At 43.4% G+C, this 26,041-nt stretch overlaps 1 protein-coding gene across 3 annotated transcripts in view; it reads right to left on the bottom strand.

Annotated features, from left to right (window-relative positions):
- LOC137324151 (muscarinic acetylcholine receptor M3-like) overlaps nt 1–26,041 on the bottom strand; it is a 164,420-nt gene that overhangs the window by 126,597 nt on the left and 11,782 nt on the right. For 2 of the 3 annotated variants that reach the window (XM_067988290.1, XM_067988292.1), the window contains exons 2-3: nt 15,639–15,753; nt 11,132–11,217 (exon numbers count right to left, since the gene is read on the bottom strand). The gene's annotated coding sequence lies outside the window, so the exon portion shown is untranslated. The remainder of the gene's footprint in view (nt 1–11,131; nt 11,218–15,638; nt 15,754–26,041) is intronic. The other variant, XM_067988291.1, reaches the window with a different exon arrangement.

The raw sequence follows: 26,041 nt of genomic DNA, 5'->3' as shown, positions 1-26,041 counted from the left end.
TCTTTGGGCTTTATACTGAAGCTTTTTATGAGCTTTGATGCAAGCGCTCGCCTTGGCACTCACTGGGTTGCTTCTTGCTGCAGTGACTTGGAAATAGAGTGAACTAAAGAAATGGCCAACTGATCGTGTGTTTATCGCAGCTCAAGAGGTGTCCATGCACAGAACAGTCAGTCAAGGCAGCTTTGAAGAGGCACTGGAGTATCCTGACACAGATTGAAGTGTAACAGCCGATACCCCTTCCAGGTCTCGCGTACCCAGGAAGTGCAAAGTGCACCATCTGCCCTCGATATGATTAACTGCCACGTCGGGCCTTCTGAGCTCCTTTCTCACAGGCAGCCTGACCCCGGCCCTCAGTTGCAGGTCTCGTGAGGAAAGAGTTTCCCATTTTCACTCCAAAAATCATTCACATTTCCTTATATGTAATTAAAGTTATCAAAAAGGAAAAAAAAAAATCCCGAACCACGGTTTTAGAATTTTGCAGCGGGATGAGTTCAGCTTTTATCACAGCCACTTTATTGAAAGCAGCCGCATGCACAAATGAAGACTATAATAGCGAAACTTGTATAAACGGCACGCCCAAAAAATGGACACCTGCAAAAGGCGGACACTTACTGACAGATCCAAATAACTTGTATGGTAAAATACACGAGAGGCACTCTGAAATAACGCACTCTCACAAATTAGGGCCTGCAGACAAGCCTTCAATGCACCAAGCCTTTTCATAACTTAAAATACGGTACACAGCCTGTTGCAGAGCTACAGTATCTGGAACTTTCACTGAGTCGGGATCACTGGTGCTTCCTCTTGCAGCTTGCTTCCTTTCTACCCCCAAATCCTCGTGAGGTCAGCGTATGCCGGTCAGCGCGAGGCGGCAGCAGGTTTTGTGAAAGAAATGGCTTTTGTGGAATGGGGAGGTCTTTACCCAGCATCCATAGCGGCAGAGAAACCACTCTATCTCTGGGATTGAATGCTTGCATGGCTCTATCCCAGGGATAGAGCGGTTTCTCTGCTGCTGTGGATGCTGGGTAAAGAACTCCCTATGCTACTGAAAATGTTTACAGTGCATACAATGGCCATTTTGAAAATAAGGACACCTGCAAAAATTAACAGCTGATGCTAATCCCTAGGGTGTCCGTAATTTACAGATTTCACTGTAACTTGAAAAAATTATAAGCAGGAATAAGCCCTGTGTACAGCCCCACTTCACTGTGCCGTGGAATGGGAGAACTTATATTCATGCCGAATGATTCCCCACATATTAAGTTCAGAATCCCTACCATGGCATTAAGAGCAGCTGCTGAAGAGGGGCCTGGCACTTCTCCAAAGGAAGGAAGAAGAAATTATGGGGAGAGTTGCCTCAGGCACTTCCTAGTAGTCATTTGCTCAACACCATTGGGAGCAGGTCATTCAATTATTTGATGATGTACGTGGTGGAAAGGTCTAGAGTGAAAATTGAAGATAGAACTACAACATTTTTCATACGTTTCTATAAATCAACGGAAGAGTTGCATAAGTATCTGGTGAAAAAAGGGGTAGGAGAGGTATCATGTGATGTGATATTCACTGGACACTGGGACCAGCCACATGGACTGCGATGGTCTTTCCAGGTCTGGTACATTCCCATGTTCCTAGCATTGCAACACTGATTCTGTGCTCTCTGCAATTTCTGCCTTCTGTTTAGTGCAGAATTCTGCCATCAACTGAGCTTTTTGATGAAAATTAATGCAGATGAGTTCCTCTCAGACCAGGAAGCATTTACAAGGTGCATTTTCAAGTGAAAAGACGGAAGACAGAATCCCTGAAAGAATTGCCAATTCTTCTATTGTCACAGCGGCTTCAAGAATTCTTGCTAAACAAGCGCGCCACCAAAAGTTATAATGTGTTATTTGACTCTATTCAATATCTTATCATTTACTTTTATTCCTTTGCTTTTTTAATTTTGTTTTCCTTTATTTATTCTTTTCACCATACTTTTCCTTGTTTCCATTTTACACTGGCTTTGTTTCGCCTTCTCAAAATGGATAGCAGGGTGCATGGGATATTCCAAAGTATGGTTTGTTGCCACATCTCCCAGTAAAAACATCCTCTGCGACAAACTCACTGGAATTGAATTGACAGAAGATAGATTTTAGTACTTCGTAGCTATCTGCCTTAGGCATAAAAGCTTAAAGACTGAATCTGAACATCAAAGAATGAATCATAGGCGCTTAAAAATATTAAACTGCTGTTAGAGTGCCATAGTAGCATGGCACAGTACTGCTGTATGTTGGAGTGGGTTTGAGGTACAGTACACACTAACACGCAGCTGCGAGGATGTATCAAGTGATGGTCGAGGGGGTTAAATTGGTTTGTGCCCGTTTACTGGGTGCACGCGCCAGAAGAGGCCAGCCCAAGAACCACCCAAAATTTGGTCCTCCGTGCTCACCTTAATATTTCGGGCGAGCTGCCAACATCACTCGCATCTGGAGGCAGCGTGCTGCTCTGGTCCGTTTGTATTTCAGGCTGCCTGCCTTGCCGTCAGTGCCCCAAGGTAAGTCCCGGGGGGGAAAGGAGTGCAGGAAGGTGGCTGAGTGCAGGCTGGCAGCGACCCACTATATTGCTAAGGACCCAGGAGGGGCACTCCTACCATTCCTAGATCTACGTTCAGGTAATTACTTTTAAAAAAAAAACTCATCTTTTAGGTGGCAGCCTCTCACGGTCCCTTTAAGGACCACTGGTTTGTATTATCTGGTCCATATGCAACCTGGATGCATCAGGTCTGATGCCTGCTTTGCTCAGGGCAAATGACTTTCTGGGATGGGTTCTAAAACAAGCATTAGGTCCCTCATTAGCAATATCATGGGGCCTAATACCAGTTTTAGTTGGCGGTCAGGGACACCACTGCAGTGCCCAAACCAATATGGCGGAGGAGTGTTTCCGCACTATTTGGGCATTGGAGGTTGGCCCTCTAAATTGGGCCTCTGTGGCCTGGCCTGGAAAATGGGCGCAACAAGGTCCAGTTTCACCCCTCAAATGTCCCTGCCACAGCTGAGGGGAATTGGAGGAAGGGTGGTTCCCCCCAACATTCTGATGCGTTTCCTACTGGCTGGCTCAAAGCAGCAGGAGAGAGATTTGGAAGCAGTTGCCTGTCTACCTGCCTCTTAACTACAGGTTGCGTGTGAGGGAATCAGGGATAAAATAGATGGTTTTAACACCTTCATAAATAAACAAGGAAACAGCAGATTATAAGTGACAGAGGCTTGTTGTGGATTACAGTGTACATCGACGGTGCAATGCCATAGAAGACGTGTGTCTATACAATGTTATTTGATGAATGGATTGAAAGATATTGTTCTTGGCATAATAAAGTAACAGCCGATTGCAACAATGGATGTAAACTATCTATTTCTGTGAACCTGATTATTAAGGTAGACCACAGTACGTTTAATGCTGAAATGTGATATGATAAACTCCTATTAAGGAAGCATCACTTTGACTAAACAACCCAAGATAGTTTGGGCCTGCAGCTACTTAGTGCACAGTGCAATATCAGCTTCTATCAGCAAATCATTAACACATTCATGTGAAATACCTCCATCTGCCATTTTAACACAAAATAAATGGGTTAATGGCTTTGGTAAAAGTAGCAGATAAAATAATTTCATAGCAACGCACCAATATGTTTGATTACCAATTAAAATCTACTTTAACGCAGCCTAGATTCATGGTGAAAAAAAAGTATAGTCCATTTTCCCATGTGCATTAAAAAAAACCTCATTGTAGCCCACCACTAGCACTTTAAAGAAACAGGAATGGCTATCTCGGACTCAATGTGCAAGAGAGTCCATAAGCAGGCAGTGACTGCAATAGTTCAAATATACTTACAGATGGGAACAGAGAATAGGCGGCAGAGATTCTCATCTGTAAATTGCACAAAATGAAACTTCAGACTGAAGGAGAAAGAGTTGATGGAAAGATTAAACCGAGCTTCGGCTTCCAATTTCTTCGTATATAAACAAATTGTACAATATTTTCACCCAGAATGTGGCCGTTACTTCAGGCAGAAATGCTATTGGAAAATAACTATGGTCTGGAGTACAGCGTCAGATCTGAATGGATGATGACAGACTGAACACACAAAAGATAAATAATCTTTCTTTCCTCCATATCTATATAGTCTGGGGAATTTGTAACTTAAAAGGGCAGCAATTGCTTTTACAGGCACATAATACCTAATGATGACTGGCGACACAATGCGGAGGAAAGAAAGGACTGTGGCAACCTTTGGAACACAGCAGAATGAGAAATATTTAGTAATTTTACTCTTCATTGTCTTTTCAAGATTTTTGGTTCGAGCAAAAAAACCTTCACAGGTTGGAAAGTAGAATGAATTGACGTAAATATGTACTTACTTCTTGTAACACAAAATAATTTCAAGGAGCAGGAAAATTGGGCCCAAGAAGCCCATTTCTTCTTCAGAGATCAACTTCTGAAATTTTTGTAAATGACCCAGATAACGTACAAGAAATGGAAGTCATGGTGACCACAGAATGATCAAGTTTAACATGATCTGGGACCCAATGAGAACAAAAAACAGGAACCAGGTTGATAGCTTTAAAAAACTTAATTTCAAAGGGACAAGGGATGAATTGGGACCATTGGATTGGAGAAAGATGTTCCTCAACATTTCAGTAGAAGACAAAATGGAACACTTTTTTTTTCTTACTCCGTGAGTTATGATGATCTGGAATACACTGCCTGAAAGGGTGGTGGAAACAGATTCAATAAGAACTTTCAAAAGGGAATTGGATAAATACTTGAAAGGAAAAATTTTACAGGGCTATGGGGAACGAACAGGGGAGTGAGACTAATTGGATAGCTCTTTCAAAGAGCTGGCACAGGCATGGTGGGCCAAATGGCCTCTTTCTGTGCTGTACCATACTATGATACTTTTAAAAGAATAATGCTGGACATACAGGACAAGTACACACATATAAAGGCCGTGGAGGTTCAACGCAAAACTCGGGTATGGGTAAGAAACAACTGGTACTGGTTAGAAGGATAATGCCAAGATGTGGGGGAGGTACAGAGTGGGTGCCTCAAGGCTTAGTGTTGGGACCACTACTGTTTCTAATTCACATCAGTGACTTGAATTCTGAAACACAAAGCAAACTGGTTACATTTGCAAAGGATACCAAACTGGGTGGGACAATGGAATTGAAGGAGGTAGCTCAGAAACTAGAGAATGGGCGAAACAAAATACATAAGTGGACCAAACAATGGCAAATGCAATTTAATGCTGACAAATGTAAAGTACTGCATGTAGGAAGGAAAAATGGGAAACAGTCATACTTCATGAATGGTGTTGAAATAGCAAAGGATGAAGTGGAAAGAGATCTAGAAGTCTTGGTAGTCTCAATGCTTAACATGCCCAGGAAGGCAGAGCAGCAATCAACAAAGCCAAATGTTGAACTACATAAAAAGAGAACAGTAGAATACAAATGTAAGGAATCTTACAACACCAGGTTATAGTCCAACAATTTTATTTTAAAATCACAAGCTTTCGGAGATTATCCCCTTCGTCACCAAAAATGATGGTTTCAATCTTCTCAATGTTTAGCTGGAGGGAATTATGCCTCATCCAAAAGTCAATGTTGGCAAGCAGTCAGTGGAGTGATCGAGAGAGGTGGTGGAGAGGTAGAATTATATAGAATGTATGGCACAGAAACAAACCATTCTGCACAACAGGTCCATGCCGGTATTTATGCTCCACACGAGCCTCCTCCCATCCTTCTTCATCTAACCCCATTAACACATCCTTCAATTCCTTTCTCCCTCATATGCTTATCTAGCTACCCCTTAAATGCACCTATGCTAGTCGCTTCAATTACTCCTTGTGGTAGCGAGTTCCATATTCTAACCACTCTCTGGGTAAAGAAGTTTCTTCTGAATTCCCTATTGGATTTATTACTGACTATCTTATATTTATGGTCCTTAGTTCTGGTCTCCCCCACAAGTGGAAACATCTTCTCTACGTCTACCCTATCAAACCCTTTCATAATCTTAAATACCTCTATCAGGTCACCCCTCAGTCTTATCTTTTCTAAAGAAAAAAGAGCCTGCTCAATCTTTCCTGATAGATATAACCTCTCAGTTCTGGTATTATCCTAGTAAATCTTTTTTGCACCATCTCCAGTGCATCTATATCCTTTTTGTAATATGGAGACCAAAATTTCACACAGTACTCCAAGTGTCATCTAACCAAGGTTCTATACAAATTTAACATAACTTCTCTGCTTTTCAATTCTATCCCTCTAGAAATAAACCCCAGTGCTCTGTTTGCTTTTTTATGGCCTTATAAAAATAGCTACTCAGGTTAAGTGATTTGTGTATCTGTACCCCCAGATCCCTCTGCTCCTCTACCCCATTTAGACTCTTATTTTCCAAGGTTTATGTGACCTCCTTATTCTTCCTGCCAAAATGTACCACCTCACACTTAGCTATATTGAAATTCATTTGCCAATTACACAACTATTCTGAACTTTTATTAATGTCTTCCTGTATTTTATCACTGTCCTCCTCAGTATTAACTGTACACGTAGAAGCTGACCCCCAAGTCTGTGGAATGATGAGTAGCTTGGGGGTTCATGCTCACATACCTCCTGTTGGCCTTCTTTTGGGTGCCTGACAAAGTTAAGGGGTAAGAAGGAGCGAAGAATAAGCTAGGTAGGGAATACAAGAGCAAGATTGGAAATACAGTGAGAAAATATACACAGTGATAAAAGACAGACAAGGTTCGACATGCACGTACACACAGAGATAGAGGACATTGAAGGAGATACACTGCAGCATCCAACAAAATAAATAAATTATCTACTACAGGTTTACACATTTGTTTGTAAATTTGAGTACTGCAGAATATTAAAAAACAAAGATTCAATTTCACATTTCACTCTGGGAGAGACTTCTCTTAATATTTGGTCTCTGTTGAGGCTTCAAATGGATTTGTACACATCAATGGAAATGTTATTTATACACTGGTGTGATTTACCAGCTTGGACAATTTTGTAAAACTCAACAAAGTGGAAGTTGAAAGGCAATACTTTCAAACTAGACTGAAAATGGCCAGGCCCAATTAATGCTTACACGGTAATGGGGTGTCAATTAATCACTGCACCATCAACAGTAAAGGAGTGTTTTCTCAGCTGGTTATTACAGCAACAATGTAGCCAAGGACCAAAAAAGTAAAGTGGGAGCTGAAATTGTACTCAACTAATAACAAGGGTCTAGCTCTGCTCCTCACCAGGAAATTTAGCATGGCACAGCACTTCAATGGAAAAGAAAGCAGGCGAGGTGCAAAACAGGCTGCTGATTCACTGCCGCCTGTTTTGTGCTGCCACCATAGTTGAATTTCACCCCAATTTACTTTACAATCGCAATTATGTCTCGAAACCAATGGATCAACTCAGGGATAATAGCTTGAGTTATCAAATAAATATGTTTTTAATACAAAGTCTGGAAATAATTGCATTGGTTTGAACTCTGACCCTTCAGTAAATAGGTTTCCATCTAGTACAATGCGAATGATTATTATATTCAGACTGCAATTCCAGTTCTGTTTGTATAACAAACTGAATACGGATTTTTGCATTTGACTGAAACACAAACCTATCATATTGCATTAGAAATGCAAATTGAGCTATGTTCTGTACTTATCAACTATAACTGTATCCTTTCTAAAAATTAAATTTGCATTAAAATGGTTAGAGAACTGACTTCAATGGTAAAGTTCAGATTCAATCAACATTATCTTATTTTTATATTCACATTTATATCACTGAAAAGGTTCCAGTGAATATCACCCATTGAATACAATGGAGCCTTGGTTATTTGAGGCAAGGTAATGTAACAGTAAATTCAAATTTACACTAAGGATTGCTGCTTATTAATCATTTCTGTTCAATCTAACTGTGTTGTACTTCATCTCTCACTTATCCCATCTCCCTCATGAAGCATAACCGTCGACTTCAGAGAAATGTTAGTGTTCTTATCGGAATAATAAATTCTTCTGGAGCAAAAGGCTTCTTGGTAAAAACATATGACAGTAAGGGCTAAGTCCCAGTGTAGAGACCATACTGCCTTAGGTTAGATGTTGGACAATCACATTTTTTTGATTTAGAACAAGTCCAAGCAGGTCAACAAAAGCAATAATGATGATTTATGATGAAAATGTCTCTCCATGGATCAGTGTGCAGACAAGAAAGTAGCGATGTGGAATGAGACACTATTAATGCAGATACAAAAGCAATGCTAAGGTTAGATTACCTATTCCGTCTTCCTTATTCTTTGAGAGAAGTTCAACCTCCATATATCAAAGTGGAATTGCTGTATTCCAACGGGCAAAAGAATCAGCTCAGAAGACTATTCCTTTAAGAAATTTGCACCATTGTACTGTCTCTTTGATCACATAATCCCACACTGCTGACTGACCTGCTACGTATTTTGAGTATTTTCTTTTATATCTGCAATATTCCCCGTGAATATAGTATTTTTGCCCAAAAGTGTTGAACTGCTTTGACTCTTTTTCAGTTGGGATAGAAGCATTGCCTTGTGCAGACTGTCCATAATTTATTTACTCATGGAAAACAATTGTAAATGTTGCAATTAGCTGCGTGAACAGATGTTTCTCAATTATCATGGGAATTTTATGGAGCCTTTGTATCAGGCCTGAAAGCCATGGGTGCAATCAAACTGAAGTTCTCCCCTATAATCATAGTGACTGACTACATATATAACTGGAGTCCCTCTTAGTACTGGGGTGTTCTGGCACCTGGGTCTCTGGTTGAAAGGCCACATGAGGACTTTATTAAAAGAAATGTGAACTGAGTCAGGGCCACATAAAGGCTGGAGTCCAGTTGTCTGTGTCTGCAGGAACTTTTCTTTGTCTGAAAATGTGGTCTATGCTTCCTGAATTTCATGGTAAAATGCATTGGCTTCAGGTTAATCAGTCAGTAATACCATACCAACTACTGCAGACAATACTGATGCATTACTGGCTTACACCAGTGCCAGGATCAGCATCACAACTGAGGTCTTGTAAGCCAATGACACAACCAGAGTTAATGTCACAGTGACCATCTTAAGAAAGCCAGCAATATGCAATGAGGACTCTTTAAGGCAGGGTTATTCAGCAAGTCCATGAGAGGAGTCAGTAGGAGAATAAAGAAGCCTGGCGCCAACTCCTCCCGTGTGCATTGCTCTTGGTACTATTTGGAGCGACAACTAGCTGAGCCTTAGGCATTTGCATCAACCATCAGTGACCAGCTGCAACAAGCAGCACAACATTGTCAACTGAATTTTATTTAAGACATCAGCCCCAATTGAAACCTGAAGCGGGGTTGCGGCATGAGGGGAGAGGAGCAGAAGGAAGAGTGTCCATGACACGCCATCGTGAGGCCCAGGCAATATTTACTCCCGGGCCTCATTAAAATATGGCAACACTGACTCCCGTCTGAAGCTGGCGGGGAAGGCGTGGAGGTCTGAGGGCGGGAGCGGGAAATTGCACGACTGTAGGCCGCCAGCAGGGAAGCAAGGAAATGGTCCCCAGCAAGGTTAGTGGGGGATGGGGGTTCTGACGATCATAGTTGGGTGGTGGGGGAAGCCCAAGGCAGAAGGGACCCCAAGGTTTCTGTGTGGGGCCAGGAGCAGCCACTGATCCTGTTTATCGCCAGCTTTTGCTGGCAGCTCCGCAACTGTGCGCAATTCCCACATTTAACAGTTAAAGTAGTGTCTGGATCCGAATTACATCATCGACTCCGGCAGGCGGCTTAGGCGTCCCTGAAAAGCCTGGAGTTAAAATGGCAGGGTGCATGATTGCTGTGGGAACATAGCGGGTGGCATCCAGCCCACCATTTTAATTCCTCACCCACAGCATTCCCGGGGAAGGGTTAAAATTGGGGCTATCAACACTCTATTCACTCAATCAGACCAAGTGGTAGATGGCCCTGGTCCAGCTGCAGAACCCTGATGCTCAGCAGGTTTGTAACTTGTGCTGGATGAGGGTTTACGAGTACAGAATGGCTTTCACCCCTTCTCCCTGGACACCCGATTCAGTACTGAACACTGCTCAGCCAGTATGTTATTTGCAGGAATGCTCCCGAGAACTCCCACTTTAAACTCAACGTCTTTCTGACCTGAGGCTAGCAGTGCGTTTGTTGGCAGAAGCAAAATCCAAGAGCCTGGAGGATTTACAATTGGACATACCTGTCATTGGTTCAGTGAATTAAGCAATGGCATCCAGTGCACCCGTTGAATTTGAAGCACATTTCACACGCCTGAAAATTGACCAATGTCGGAAGCAACAGGCAAAGATGTCATGGGTATCAGTCTCTGGGAAGGATCCCATATTATCCAATGCAAATTTTAGAAACTGGGATTTACCGGATGAGTCGACTGAAAGAAAGCGTGTGAAAGAGTTGGCTTTGACCGGCTGCTACTCGATCCAGGAATATTGGTATTGATGACCGTGAAACTTCAGCAAAACTTTTCAAAATGCAATAGGCTTTCATGAAAGCGTTTACATAACTATTGCCAGATTGTGTGTTGCAAACTGTGCTGAACTCAGTGAAGAATTATGGCTAAATGGTGAAAAAAGAACTCATTGGGGTAGGTGCAGACAACAATTAAAGCCGTTGCCAATAATGAGAGAAGAAGAACAAGGCCTTGTATGAAATGGAGCAGAAATCACCTGATAAGAAGAATTGTAACAATTTGACATTCTTAAAGGGAAAATGTCCTCCGTTAATTCTCTTCCCCACCCCCTCAAACTGTGGAACAACAGCAATTCCTATTTGCTGTATTAAGTATGTCTTGTATTTCATTTGCAAATATAGCCTTTGTTTTATTTGATATTTTCCCACACTTTTATCTCCATTAGATTGTCTCTCCACCCCCAGTGTTGCACAACATCCATCAGTTAGTATGACTGAAGGGCTGCTCTGGGGCCTCTCCCAGTCCAGCTCTGTAACTAGCTGCAGAAGCGGTATGAAAGTGCTTTCCCTCATGCTCCAAGTCTCTTTCCCTTGCATGATCAGAGTAAGCTCCTGGCCCCAACTTCCATCCACTAATGATATTGCTGAAATTGAGAACTTACCATTTGGGCAACAGCTGGGTCGAACAGGTTTCCTACCCCTGGGCACTCGTGTTTCGATTTCACCACCTTTCTTTATTCCGAAAATTCTGCAGTGATAATTGGTGGCACAGTATCATATTAATGCCTCCGAGCAATGATTTTAAATGCAGTCAGATCGGGCCCTTGCAATTACCTTATTTTCAAAATAGATTCATGGGCACCTGCTGCTTCAACTCGTTCAATTGCAATTTTCTCAGCCTTTTCTATAGAAGCAAGGCACAACATCACAGCCTGATTGACAGGTCACATCTGGAAATCTATTGACTTCTCAATCAAACAACAATGAAGTGTTCCAAATCTTCAGCAAGTTCTACGACCATTGAATTTACACTTAAAAAATGTCATGGAGGAAGTACAGTTTATGATGAGCTGTGGTTGATGTCTGATGGGAATTTGGCACTCCGACAAGTGTTTAGGTTCAAAGATGGAAGGAACTATTAAACACAAAAACAATGCATAAACTGAGATGAAAATGTCAGTGTAATGCTAGAGTTAACTAAGGCTTTCAGCAAATTAATCAGAGACCAAATCATCTTGCCCTTAACCTTTGTGATGAGATTGCAAAGATCTCCCTTGACCTCCTCACTGAATGAGCACGGAACAGCTTTATCAGCAGCATTGTGAAAGACTTCACACCATCAAGAGGAATACAATTAAATCTCTCCATTAGAAGTAGCTGTGTCCGTCAGTATGTTCCAAATGACCTTAAAGAAAGAGTACGAGCCGTCAGATTCCTACGAAGCATCAAACTGGCTTTGGCTGGATTATATCAAAACGGCATTGCTTTTCTCCGTCATTAAAAATAACACAACAAAAACTATAATCACTACTGATTATAGGACCTCTCAGTTATTTTACTTCATTGGTTTTATAATGGACTGTGGGAATGGATTCTGGGGCATTATGCAATGTAACAATTATAGGGGAGATTTTCCTGGGGTCTGTGCCCAGGTGTAATGAATGTCAGAAAACTGATCAGGTCAGAGTTCATGCCTTTCAAGGAATCTGCCGATTTCTTTCCATTAAGACATGATTCCTCTGTTGACAGGGGCAGTGCCCTTCCTCTTGCCAGTGGAAATCCTGCAGTCCCAAGTGCAGTTCACAAATGGGATTGAACCTCAGCCAGGGTGAGGGAGAAGTTAAAAGTGGCCAAAGGCACAACTGAAGAGGTCGAATTTAAGGAGGCTTTTGAGGTGGGGAGCGACTCAACAAGATGGGAGGACTTCAGAGGGAGATAGTTCCAGAGAATGGGAACAAGTTGGCTGAAGGTTCTGCCACTGATGGTAGAGCAGGGAGAGGAGGTGAATGCACAGTAAACCAGAGGCAGAGAAGCAGGTAGTGTGAGTGAGTAAGTAGAGTTGGAGAAGGTTGCAGAAGTAGATTGTCACAAGGCTGTGAAGTCGACATACTGAGGGATGGGAGTCATTGGAAGTCGCGAGGATTTGGTACAGTAAGGGATAGAGTGTGGCAGAGTTGCGGGGGGAATTTTCAACTTCGCTGCCTGGGTGGTAACTTGGCACAGTGGATCGCCCACCTGTTGTAGAACCTGCCCGATTTTTGTCCCATTGAAACTAAGTTATTTCTTCCCCATTCAGGACAGCTCAGGCACACAGAACATTGAAACACTAACATGTAGCAGTACAGAGTGACTGGATACAAGTTCAAATCTCTTCTTCCATCTGCCTAATTCCAGGCAGTTCCTGATCTTAGCCACATAAAGCAGATAAGACCTAAAATGCAACAGAATACAATAGTGCATAGAGCAAGAAAAGAATCCTTGTCCCATCAAGCCTGCCCTTTCCATAGACCATGTACAATCAGTCCAATCATTGATCCTATCCCATTTATTTCATTTCTTCCATAATTTCTCCCTTATCCTTCAAGATAAATCAGACAAAAGCCCAGATGTTGGTGTCCTGTTCTCTCTGCACCAAACCTCAGTGTCCCTGTATTAAAGAGGGCAGAAAGTCTCAAGAATATAACATTTGGGGAAAAAAAGTTAAGGAGAGTTACATAGAAAAACAGAGATGGTCAAGGGGAGATTTGATAGAGCTGTTCAAAATCACGAAGGGTTTTGCTGGAGTAAATAGGGAGAAACTGCTCCACTGGTAGAAGGGTCGGTAACCAGAGGCCACAGATTTAAGGTAATTGGCAAAAGAGCCAGAGGCAAAATGAGGAGAATTTTCTTTTCGCCGTGAGTTCTGATGATTGGGAATGCACTGCCTGAAGGGGTGATGAAAGCAGATTCAATACTAACTTTCCAAAGGGAATTGAATACTTGAAGGAGAAAATTGTAGGGCTACGGGACTAATTGGATAGCTCTTTCAAAGAGCTGTCACGGCCACAATGGGTCGAATGGCCTCCTTCTGTGCCTGTAAGATTCTATGAGAGCTGCTTCGGAATGAGAAGAGGTCACTCAGCTGACACAGCTCGCCTCATCAGAGACTCATCTGGCCATTTTCGTAACCCAAATCCATTTCTCGCTGCCCTGTGTTGAATCAGGAAATGGTCCAATTGCCGTCTGAAGAGGAGTCAGTGTTTGCTAGCTAATTGTGAAGAAGTGATTCCCTAAGCTAAGCACCTAGACTTTCTTCAGCTGAATAATATCCTCTTGTCCACCTCTCTATGTTGACCTTATTGAACCTTTTCGGTCATTTAAAAACTTCAATCATATGCTCTCACCCCACCTCCTGGACTGAAACAGACTGGTTTAACTCTGTGGAGAAGCTCACTGTCTGCTCATTGTTCAATCTCCTTAGACAGTTGTAGGGAGAAAACTGAGGATGTGTGACCTTCACTCGAAGCTAACTACTCCCAGTGATGACAAATAAAATGTCACCACCAGAGATCATCTGGCTGACCTCTCAACCACAGATGGTATGGCATGAAACCAAGAAAGAGGAGAATAAAATAAATAAATCACTCCCTCCCCCCACCACAAAAATGCTGATTGTACCAGCTGGCTCTTCTTTTGAAAAAAAATGCGTCCGATGGTTGTGGCAGTTCACACTGCGGTGAAACCTCACTGCAGGTTTGCTTCTCGGATTTATATTAGGCACATGATTATTATGCCATCACTCTGTCAGGTTTCACGGTAGAAGCAAAGCCAGCAGCAACGTCTGTAACCAACTGTACATGTGTTGCTGATAGGCATTAAGTGACAGGTCAAGAAAAGCCAATTATTTTATACATATCGATTTGTAATTCCACCACACAGTGTCCGTTTAACCCTCAGCCAAGTAAGGTTTGACCCCTAAACCCCGGGCCTCATTGAAATAAAGCTTCTCGAGAGCAACTGGTTCTCCAGTGACCGGCCTGCCAACAATTTACTAGGCCCAGTGCCTGAACCACAAATTTAGTCATGGGATTGGACAGCCACATTACTCATTTAACCGAGTGATAGCCTCTGTCAATTAGGTGATATGATGTGAAACTAATTGGAAGGCTAGGCAAGACAGAAAATTGGTTGTTTCAAAAAGTGACCGAAACATATAGGTCCCATTTTTCTACAGTATTGCAATCAGTGACAATATTGATGATTGTAGTCTCCTTTAAACTTCTCTGAGGTTCTTAAACCCATGAGAAACATAGGAGAGTAGGCCATTCAGCCTCTTGAGCCTGTCCCAACCAGATCATGGTTGATCTGTACCTCAATTCCTTTGAATCCTTACCGGTACCTAACTAAAATCTATTGATCTCAGCCTTGAAAATCTTGATTGGCCCAGCATCCACAGCCTTTTGGGTGAGACAGGTACAGATTTCCACTACCCACTGTGTGAAAAAGTGCTTTCTGATTCCACTCTTGAATGGCCTAGCTCTAATTTTATTATACCCCCTTGTTCTGGATTCCCCCACCAGAGGAAATAGTTTCTCTGGATCTACTCTATCGAATGCCTTTTCCATTTTAAATATGTCAATTAGATCATCCATCAATCCTCTAAACTCAAGGGAATATAACCAAGTTTATGCAGCCTGTCTTCATAATTTAACCCTTTAAGCCCTGCCATCATTTTGGTGAATCTGTGGTGTACCCAGTCCAAGACCAATATAATGTCCCTGAGGTGCTGTGCCCAAAACCGAACCCAATACTCCAGATGGGGTCTGGCCAAGGCCAAGAAGCAATGTAGTTAACTCACTCCATAACTTCAGTAATAAGCAAAATAGTTCACCAATGGGTTCGTGGATAAGTGCATTTCACGTGATGGTGTGAACTCTACAGGTCAGGAACGTCCCACGCTCTATATCTGTGCGATGCTGAACTGGCTGATTTTAGCTGCGTCAGTGGTGGGGGCACCTCTATTGGCCTTAATGTTCTCGAGCTCGGTGAGGAGCAAAAATAAAAACAATCAGTTTCTGATTGCTGTTCGATGACCAGCTGTTGGAAAGACCACGTATGTAGACGTCAGCGAGGACTGAATCATGCGCAGCTGTGACGCCCCACATAGTCGAGAAGCAAGCTAAAACTCACCATCTGGGTGCACACATGAAGAATGGCCACTTGTGAGGGGGACTCGAAGGTTATGGACACTCGTAGAATTGTACCCCGGCATGAGTCACTGTCTTCAGCAGAGGAGGGCAGATAACTGAGGAAAGAAAAGCAAAAAAAACATGACAGAGATATACGCAACACCTCTGTACACGTGGAATCATCTGACGTGATCAGCGGCAGCTCCCGCGCATGGTCATTAAATTATTGCTTGATTAATTATCTGAATTAGAATTGGTGAAAAACTAGTTGGCAGAGTTACTGGGGGAAGACATGGCTGGTGATGTGATGCTGCAGCTCTATTACCAATCCGGTGATTATTTTCACATCTACCTGCAAACACTGTGAGGCACCTTCACCTGCCACAATGGCTCCTTCAACAACTTTTCTCACTTATAAAATCATTTTGTGATTCCACACCGAGACACTGGGGAATAAAAGAGCAGAGCAAGATACTAAGCCTGACAGCATGACTGACAATAGAAAACAAGTTGATGGGCTAAGGACTATTGTGCAAGACATTATCATGGTTGAAAAATGTATGAGGACAGCTTGGCTTAGTTGGTAGAGCTCCTACCTCTGGGTCTTAAAGGTTGTGGGTTCATGTCCCAATCCAGGATTGATGTGCATAAACTAAGTTGACACACCAGTGCAATACTGAGGAGGAGCTGCATTGTTTGGGTGGCTGTCCTTCAGATACGACGTGAAGCCAAGGTCCCACCTACTAGTTTAAGTGGAATTTAAAGATCGTAAAACACTACTGAAACAAAGCAAGAGTTTCCTCCCAGTGTTCCAGCTGCTATTTCTCCCTCAACAAATGTCACCCATCGCTATGGGATGGTGATGGTGCAAAATGCCATGTTTGTCCATACAATAAAAATGGCTGCATAACAACAGTCAATGCATTCCAAAATGGTGCAGCGCTTTGGGATGTCATAAGGTACTATATAAGTTCACATATTGCTTTTTGAAAAGCTTGTTTTTTTAAAAAAAAAACTTGCTTGTGCTGTACTATAATCCTGACAACACCACCCAATAAAGACTACCACACAGAGATTATTATTCAGGACAGCAATTTTAACAGGCTCAGCCTGCAGCTGGTGGAAACCTCACATCTTGGCTCAACTAGCTGCATTCAATATAAATGTTTGATGCACTGCACAAGGACTGTGACCGCCAGTTTGCTTTAGGCAAAAGGAATGACATCAAGGTCTTTTGTGTTGTCAAGACATCACTGTATGTCCTGAATTTTATCAGCACCGATGGTAAATTGGCTTTTATTTTATTACCATATAAAAACTTAGAACATTAACAGAAATTGCTAAAGTCAGCATATCAGCCAGAGATTATCTCTCAAGGTTTTGGTGAGAATGTTTTAGCCATTAGTCATGAGCAAGCCCATCGTCACTCTTGAACCACACCAAATGTCCCGGATTGCAATGTTCACCATGGTAACCACCAAAAAAAAGGCAAAAACAAAATAAAACTGCCATCAACATTCATCAAGTATTAAAAGAAATTAAGAACCATTTCCCCTGGGGCTCAGTCTGCAAATGTACTGCCCAGAGTGCAAACGAGCCACAGACCAGGAAGGTCAAGGTTCAATCTTTGTTGTACACTGCGTTGGCTGGGGTGCTACAGTTGAACGTGCTGCATCTTGACCAGGGGGAGAATAATAAAACCAGGCATTGTACCTGGCCCATCCACGATGTAGGGAATCTGATTGGAAAACCTGGTGAGGACAGGCTCAGGTTTGGCTACGATACCTGTTGGCCCAGACTCACTCTCTTGGCTGACACATAAGGGATGATGATTACATGGGTAAGATACCAAAGGGCTGAATGCATTTGTGGAACTGTACCTTTGCATGACCTCCAGCAAAGAAGGGGAGCAAAATAGGGACGTGGGGGAAATGGACAAAAAAGTAGGAAAATTGGTTTCACTGGACTAACTTCCAGGCAGTAATCTCTTTTTTTGCAGTTCAGATGAAAGTTACAATCTGCCTGGGAGCTTTCTCTTTCTGGTCGGTGATATCACCCAAACCTAATAAGATTAATAGCTGGTAATCTCTCTCCCAGACAATATTCTCTATCTTATCTACCTACAATCATTTTCAATTTTACAGCCAACGTGTAAACTGAAAATGCTGCTGGTCCTCTGGATACAATGGGACCGAGGTTACGAACGTGCACTGCAGAAGCCTTGTCCACCAGGAGCCCTGAGAGAGATGTCATGGGCGTTGTCCACGCAATTCATGAAAAGCACTCCCGATAAGGCTCCCCGTACAGTGCATTTGTAAAATCAGCCCTTATATTTATTCAATGCAGCCCTTTACGTGACCGCCACCTCACCACCCCAACCAGGACTTCCCTTCCCCTGCCAAGGCTGCCACCGACCGCTCCTTCTCTAACCATCACATACAATGGGAGGTGGGGGTGGCCTGTGTCCCCAAAGGATTTACCTCCCATCCACCCCACTTACTACCACTTCCCAGGACTGCCATGTGGACGGTCTTGAGAAGTGGCGATAAAAGCCCTAAGATCCCCCGTGGGAGCTGCGGTCTTGTAGCAGCTACTTCTCCCTCCAAGTCATACCCAGCACTTATTTGCTGCAGGCCTCAGTCTTGGCTGTGTTTTTTCAAAGCATTCTACTGCTTCATTCTCCAATGTTCTCCATGCTGGCCTCCTTCACTCCTTTTGGGGAAACATCTGAACTCTGCTTGACCCCAAACTACAACTCGTCTAAAAACGTCATCAACTGCGTCTTTACCCGCACTGCAGCCCACACCTTCACCCCCTGTCCATAACTAGTTTCACTGGCTCACTGTCCTCACTTTCAAATACCTCCATGGCCTCACTCCACAATAGCTCAGATGTCCTCCAATCAAGGATCCCTGCACGAACCCTCCTATCCCCGCCCCCCCAACAACATCGGCTTACTCCCTGTTCCCACTTACTCTGTTCCACCAGCAGTAGCCATTCCTCCACCCATTATGTCCCTGTCCTCAAACTCCCTCCCTCAGCACCTTGCTTTTGTCACCTCCTTCCCTGTTTTCAAAAGCCTCGTTAAAGATCCTTCTCTTTGACAGGACATGCACTTCCAATCCCTCTTTCTCCCACTGCTAAATGTCTACTCTTTACCCACTGCCCTGTAAAGCCCTCTGAGACATCTCTATTTATGATGTGTATCACAGAAGTATAAGTTACTGTTCTTGGCACCATTACATGTATTCTGAATGGCACAGGTAGCTGGGATGCTCCAGTCATGTTACTTATCATAAAAGCTTCCATATGGAAATACCCCACATATTTATAGTTGCTAACAAACATCGCCATTGTATCGAAGTATTGCAAGCAACTGCAATGAAACTAATCTCATCTCAGGATTGATATGGCTATAAACAAACATTAATGAGATAAGTTTCCTCCAATCTCTCCTGCCCACTCATTACTCTCTATTTAACACTATGGATTACAAATTAGTTTGAAGGACATTTCCATCTTTTCCTAGTTGTCAGCTCTGCAGTCAGAGCTTTGAAAAGATCACTGAAATTAACTGTTTTGTGTGAATTCTGCTGTGACGGGCTTGGGCACATGTGAATACCAAACCAAGGACAAACTGGAAACTGAAGAGTGAGATTCCAGGTGGACTGTGAAAGTTCCAGATATTTCTCTTAACGTTGAGTGTATCTTCTGAGGTTAGAATATGCCACAATCAATTGCACTGGAGATCTAGGGCAGTTTATGATGATACCCACATGTTATTTTTAAAGAGACGTTATCCCAATGGCCAAGTGAGACACTGCCTGCTGTAGCACTAATATATCCCAATGCATATCTAATATCACTTCTGCCATTTAACTGTTTCCTGTTTTCTACTTAAGTAAAGTAATAGAATGACTTGGTCTTATGATTGATGTGTTCTTTCCCTCCCCCAGTTCCCTTTGGTCTGTTCATCGGTCACATCCTCTAGTTTTGATGAAGGGCCCACACCCAAAATATTAACTTATCTGTTCTCTCCACAGTTGCTGCCTGACCAGATGAGTGTTTTCTGGTTTTGCTCCATATATCCCATGTTCCATTCCAGGTCTATGCCGAGTTAGGTGGCCTCAGCAGGGTCAGCAATTGGATGCTACAACTTGGCATACCCGGGTTAGAAAGGGAAAGATCAGAGTTCTTGCTTCTGAGAGCTATCCTGCAAGCTCTGGTGCAAAGTGTAATGTACATCACATTATCACACATCCTACTATAACTTAAACTTTCCTGCCAGCCAGTCTGTTAGCTGCAAGATGAGGTTTTCCAAGGCAGCTATTCCAGGAACTCAAAATAGACAATTCCCTTTCAGCAAGCTGAACTGCCCTTACTCAGTGGTGGCACTCTCGCATCAGAGTCAGAAGGTTGTAGGCTCAAGCCCCAGTCCAGAGATTTGAGCACATGATCCAGGCTGACATTCCAGTTCAGTACTGAGGGATCCAGTTATCAGCTCTTGTACCATTCACACGAGACTTTCCAGTTATTCTACAATATTAGACCTCATGTAAAATTTTACACTCAGTGGGAAAGTTCCCTTCCCTTGGTTTGGAGGCGGAGGTGTCGTCTTTCAGATGAGACGTTAAACAGAGGCCCCGTCTACCCTCTCAGGTGGATGTAAAAGATCCCATGGCACAATTTCGAAGAAGAGGAGCAGGGGAGTTCTCCCTGATGTCCTGGCCAATAGTTATCCCTCAACCAACATCACTAAAACAGATTATCTGGTCATTATCACAGTGTTGTTTGTGGAACCTTGCTGTGTGCAAATTGGCTGCTGCATTTCCTACATTACAACAGTGAGTTACTTCACAAGCACCTCATTGGCTGTAAAGCGCTTTGGTCATGAAAGGCATTGTATAAATGAAAGTCTTTCTTTCCTTTTTGGTCTAAAAAGATATCCTTCCATAATCTTCCACCACTCAAAGAAGGTAGGACTGAACAATCATTACAAATGAAGGGCAAAGCGAGATAAAATAAAAGCAGTGAGCTTGATTTCCGCTGAGAAATGACACATTTGGAGATACATAGTGTATTCATGACAGTGTAAACTTACTAAAATTGATGGATTAAAAGCAATAAAGATGATTCATAATAGATATAGCGATGCATCACCGAGTATGAACACTACAAACTTGGGCAGTTTAGCCGAATTAATAGCAGGGTGAGAAATGTTCAAATCAGTTCCAATCCCACATGTTGAAAGACATGAAAGAACTCAGGAGTTGGCAGGGAAGTTTTTCAATGAAATGTATATGCTGCACGTCATCAGTGCACCTGAAACACACAGTGCAAACACAGCCTAAATAAACACTGAAACAAGTCCTTGGTAATGTCTTGGTCCCACACTTTGCAGTCTGAATGAAATGTGTAATGAAAAAGAATTATCCCGTGAGTGCGAATGATAGCTTCACTGCCAAGCGACAGGGTAACTCACTGCAGTTAATTAAAACCAAGGGTGCTCGAAACACAACAGCAATGACAAGGTGCTGGATATCAACTTTGTCCGTTCTCAGTATAAGTGCTGACTGCCACGGATTCTGCATTATTAGGAACAATGAGATTGCTGTCATTGTCTTTGTGTCACCCTTGGGTACTACATGTAAATGGCAAATTGATTACACTGAAAGGAGTCATCTGTTTCTGTTTGTTCTGACAACAATATTCACACAGTCCTTGGCTGAAGGAGAAATGTTTCAAATCCAGACAATAACTGGCCTTATCACGAGTCCTCTCCTGTCCCAGTGTTTGGTGATCCAGACTCTAGATTTGAAAATCATTTGTTGAGGGGGGGGGGGAAATGGGGAATTATTTCAATCACATCGTGATATTCTATTCCTGTGAGTTCTGCCACAGCTTCTATCCAGTTCATGGAAAGGAGTCGGCCATTTAGGACCGAGATGAGGAGAAATTTCACCACTCAGAGTTGTGAATCTTTGGAATTCTCTACCCCAGAGGGCTGTGGATGGTCAGTCATTGAGTATATTCAAGACTGAAATCAAAAGATTTTTGGACTCTTAAGGGAAGCAAGGGATATGGGGATGAGGCGGGAAAGTGGAGTTGAGGTCGAAGGTCAGCCACGATCTTATTCAATGGCGGAGCAGGCTCGAGGGGTCGTATGGCCCACTCCTGCTCCTATTTCTTATGTTCTTAACACTAATATTCAGATAGAAAAGGGGAAAAAAGTTCATCCAACTACCCTCATCATATGGAATCAGTTTGGTGGTAGCAGTGTTAGTTAAAGTTATCACAATATTTTTTTTCTGGTGTTAACCTGCTCCTCATGTTACAGCATCAACTGTACCCAAGTGACCATCCCTGACCAGCAGACCTTGTCTGTTTGCTTTGGTGGCATCTTGAATCCCATGTGCCCACTAAGAGGTGCGCTGGTTGTACAGCCAATCCTTTCACTTCCTTTGGTCAAACACCACACCTCTGGGAATCCTGGCTGAGTACGTCATTCTGGCCGTGATTATCCTCTTTGGGGCGGAGTTCCAGCAGGGTGGGACTTTCAGCCACCTCTCTGAATCCACTCCACCCCCAACCCATTTCCCCGGGATGGGCCTGATTCGAGATGCATGGCCGGCCCCTGGCGGGATTTCCAAAGCCGAGAGGGGGCCCAGCAACGTGAGGAGGGAAATATTGACAGTGCTGCAGCAGGCAAACCGCTGTAGCAACAGAAGAGCTGGAAAGGGACCTTAGAACAAGCAGAAATGACCCTGAAGATCGGACCCGTTGTCCAAGTAAAATACAAAAATCAGACAAAACAATTGTCTGTAATTGTAGTTAAGGGCAAAAGTTCCTCATTGATGTGCTGAGATTGGTTTCATAGCCTGAAGTTAAACTGGGTCAATACTGACACTCAAATTGGTGGGGTAATAACTAACTGCTTTTATTATCGGATCCACTACAATCTTCCCATTAAATAATAACAAAGCAATAAAAGAGAAGGCTTGGGGTGTAGTTGCTACGATGTGCTTACTCTCAGATTACTGCCCAGTTCTCCCACATATCGCAGCTTGAATCGCTCCAATCAACTATTCCCCCCACTCCCCACAACAGCACCAAAACAGCCATAACCAAAAAGTCATGAATGACATTCTCTATGACTAGAACGGTGCCCGTGGTGCATTATCCCTCCTTGTCCTCTCTGCAGCCTTTGACAGGATTTACCATGTCATCCTCTTCCAACGCCTTTCATCTGTTATCCAGCTTGGTGCCACTCTTACCTAGCCAGTCGCATCTCCAGTAACACCTTCTCTTCCCACTCCCCACCATCACCTCAGGAATCCCCCAAAGATCTTTCCTTGGCCTTGTCAGCTACAACTACAGCCTGTCTCTTTTTAAAAAAAATTTGTTCATGGGATGTGGGCGTCGCTGGCGAGGCCAGCATTTATTGCTGACATCATCCAAATATATGGGCCTAGGAATTGAACCACGCCTGAATAGGAGAGCATTCCCAGTGCAGCACATGCTACATGCACCAAATAAGGCCGGTGGCAGGAGCACAGCAAGTTGGTCCACTGGCCCCATTAAGATAGCACCGCGAGACTGCGGGCACCATTTGCGGCCCCAGAGGCAGCTCCCCAGTCGTAGTGGAGCAGCAAGATCGGTTGGCTTGGATGCCGGCTGAGGGTCCGGAAGGGGGTGAAGACAATCAGTGTGGGGGGTGGGGGGGTGGGGGTTGTTGAGCAGTGGCTGTCAGCGACCCATGGAGCCAGAAGAAGCACAATAAGTAAAAAAAAACTTTTAACTCACCTTCCCTGCGGCAGGTTTCCCTTTAAGGGAAAGTTAGTTTGGCCTTAATCAACATGGTGGGCGACGCACTCCCAGCACAGAATGAGCTCGCTTGCCGTCTGCCCTATTGGGCCCTTAGTTGCCAGTTTTACGCCTGTAAAATGGGCGCAGCAGCAATGGATTTCTAGGCCATGAGGTCAGCTTCTATATATATTCAGATGACAACTAGCTCTACCTCTCCATCACCTCTCTTGACCCCTCCATTGTCTCTCTGCTGCCAGCCCAACACCTAGTCTTTGATCTAGCACAATTTCCTCCAGTTAAACATCAGGAAGACCGAAGCCAAGCAATCCATGCCCCTGCCATCAGTTCCATTACCCCTTCCTGGCCACATCACAGACTGTTCACATCCTATTTGACCCCGAACTGCCTCTATACCTTCTGCATCCTAAAGACCGTCTACTTATACCTCCGTAATATCGCCTACCTCCAACCCTACCTCAGCTCATCTCCTGCCGAAACCCTTATCCATGCCTTTGTTACCTCCAGGCTCGATTATTCCAATGCTCTCCTGACCAGCCTCGACAACCTGAACACTCTGTAAACTTCAGTTTATCCTATCTGACACCCAGTCAAGCTCATATATCATCTCTTTCCATACTGACCTACATTGGCTCCCAGTCCCACAGTGCCTCAAATTTCAAAATCTTCATCTTTGTGCTTAAATTTCTCTGTGGGTTCACTTGTCCCTACCTCTGTAATCTCCTCTCCTGTGCTATAAGCCCTCTTCCCCCTTGAATTCTCCTTCCTCTAAATCTGGCCTCTTGTGCACTCCCCACCATCGCGACCCTGCCTTCAGTCGTCTAAGCTCCATGCTCTGGAATTCCCTCCCTGAACCCCTATACATCTACCTCCCTCTCCTCCTCTAATTTTCTCTATCAAACCCATTTCTTCGTCCAATCTTTTGGTCACCCCTCCTGATATCACCTTCTTTGGCTCAGCATCCATTGTTTTGCCACTTAGGTCAGTGAAGCGCCTTGGGACGTTCTTCTGCATCAAAGGCACTTTATAAATGCTTGTTGTTGACATTATTGCTGCTACAGAATATGTGGCCTGAAAGAGTGGAGAACAACAGCAGCCAACTAACGAATGTATTCATTGAACCTTGTGCTGATGGCAGATCCTTTAATACAATTTTTTTTTTTTTTTAAATTCGTTCATGGGCATCGCTGGCGAGGCCAGCATTTATTGCCCATCCCTAATTGCCCTCGAGAAGGTGGTGGTGAGCTGCCTTCTTGAATCGTTGCAGTCCACGTGGTGACGGTTCTCCCACAGTATTGTTAGGTAGGGAGTTCCAGGATTTTGACCCAGCGACGATGAAGGAACGGCGATATATTTCCAAGTCGGGATGGTGTGTGACTTGGAGGGGAACGTGCAGGTAGTGTTGTTCCCATATGCCTGCTGCTCTTGTCCTTCTAGGTGGTAGAGGTCGCGGGTTTGGGAGGTGCTGTCGAAGAATCCTTGGCGAGTTGCTGCAGTGCATCCTGGGGATGGTATACACTGCAGCCACAGTGCGCCGGTGGTGAAGGGAGTGAATGTTTAGGGTGGTGGATGGAGTGCCAATCAAGCGGGCTGCTTTGTCCTGGATGAACTCCATTTTTTAGAGGAGATTTTCCTTCCTTCTTTTATTTTCTTCCCCCCTTTTTCTCCCAGTTGTCCTGCACCAGGTCCATTTCCTAGTCTCAGGCTATTCCCATGACTCCTCTAGATATCGCTGCTTGCAAATTACTACTAATTGGCTACCTGAAATCTGTTTGTTTTACGTTTTAGCTCAAATATAAATGTCAGTACAACAGATTAAACTAGGATGTTTTTCACTTCCTGATAGCTTGACTCTGGGTCAGTATGTTTTGGTGGTCTGCTGGGAAGATCATCTTCCTACTAGTTCATGATATAGTGCACGGGGACTCTTAACATGCGCCTCACAAATCTACATTTTATTTGATCCATGGCGGAGACTTCTAGACATTTATTGCCTCATAAATCACCCAAACTGTGTTTAAGGAGAAACTTCTACATGAATGGAAAACAAATTGGAATCAAACTATTATTTCTGTAAGGGTTAGGCTGGCCTAGTAGTTTTGGTACTGGACTAACAACCCAGAGATCTATAAATTCATATCTGACCAATAAAGTCTATGGGCTGGTAGCAGAGAAAATGCCCTTGAAAGCTACTGTGTAAAAAAATTCAATAATGTCCTTCAGAGAAGGGAACCTGCTGCTCTTACCTGTCTCCTACCTGCTCCGGCCTACATGTGACTCCAGTCCTACACTACATGGTTGACTCTTAAAGTCCTCAGGGCAACTGGGGCTGGGTAATAAAGATGCCTTTCCAATGTGGTTCACATCCCAAGAACAAATGTAAACAAAGATTAACTATTATAATAAATGCTTTTAAAGAAAGAAGGATTTGCATTTATATAGCCCTCATACCATCCCAAAATGCTTCACAGCCAATGAATTACTTTGGAAGTATTGTTATGTAGGCAAATATGGTAGTCAACTTGTGCACAGCAAGATCCCACAGAATAGAAAATAAATGAATTTTGGTGATGGTGATTA

Source organism: Heptranchias perlo, chromosome 8 (genome assembly GCF_035084215.1).
Source record: "Heptranchias perlo isolate sHepPer1 chromosome 8, sHepPer1.hap1, whole genome shotgun sequence".
Classification (NCBI taxonomy): Eukaryota; Metazoa; Chordata; class Chondrichthyes; order Hexanchiformes; family Hexanchidae; genus Heptranchias; species Heptranchias perlo.
The sequence above is the reverse complement of the archived record's forward strand: the minus strand, read 5'-3'. Positions and strand labels throughout refer to the sequence as shown.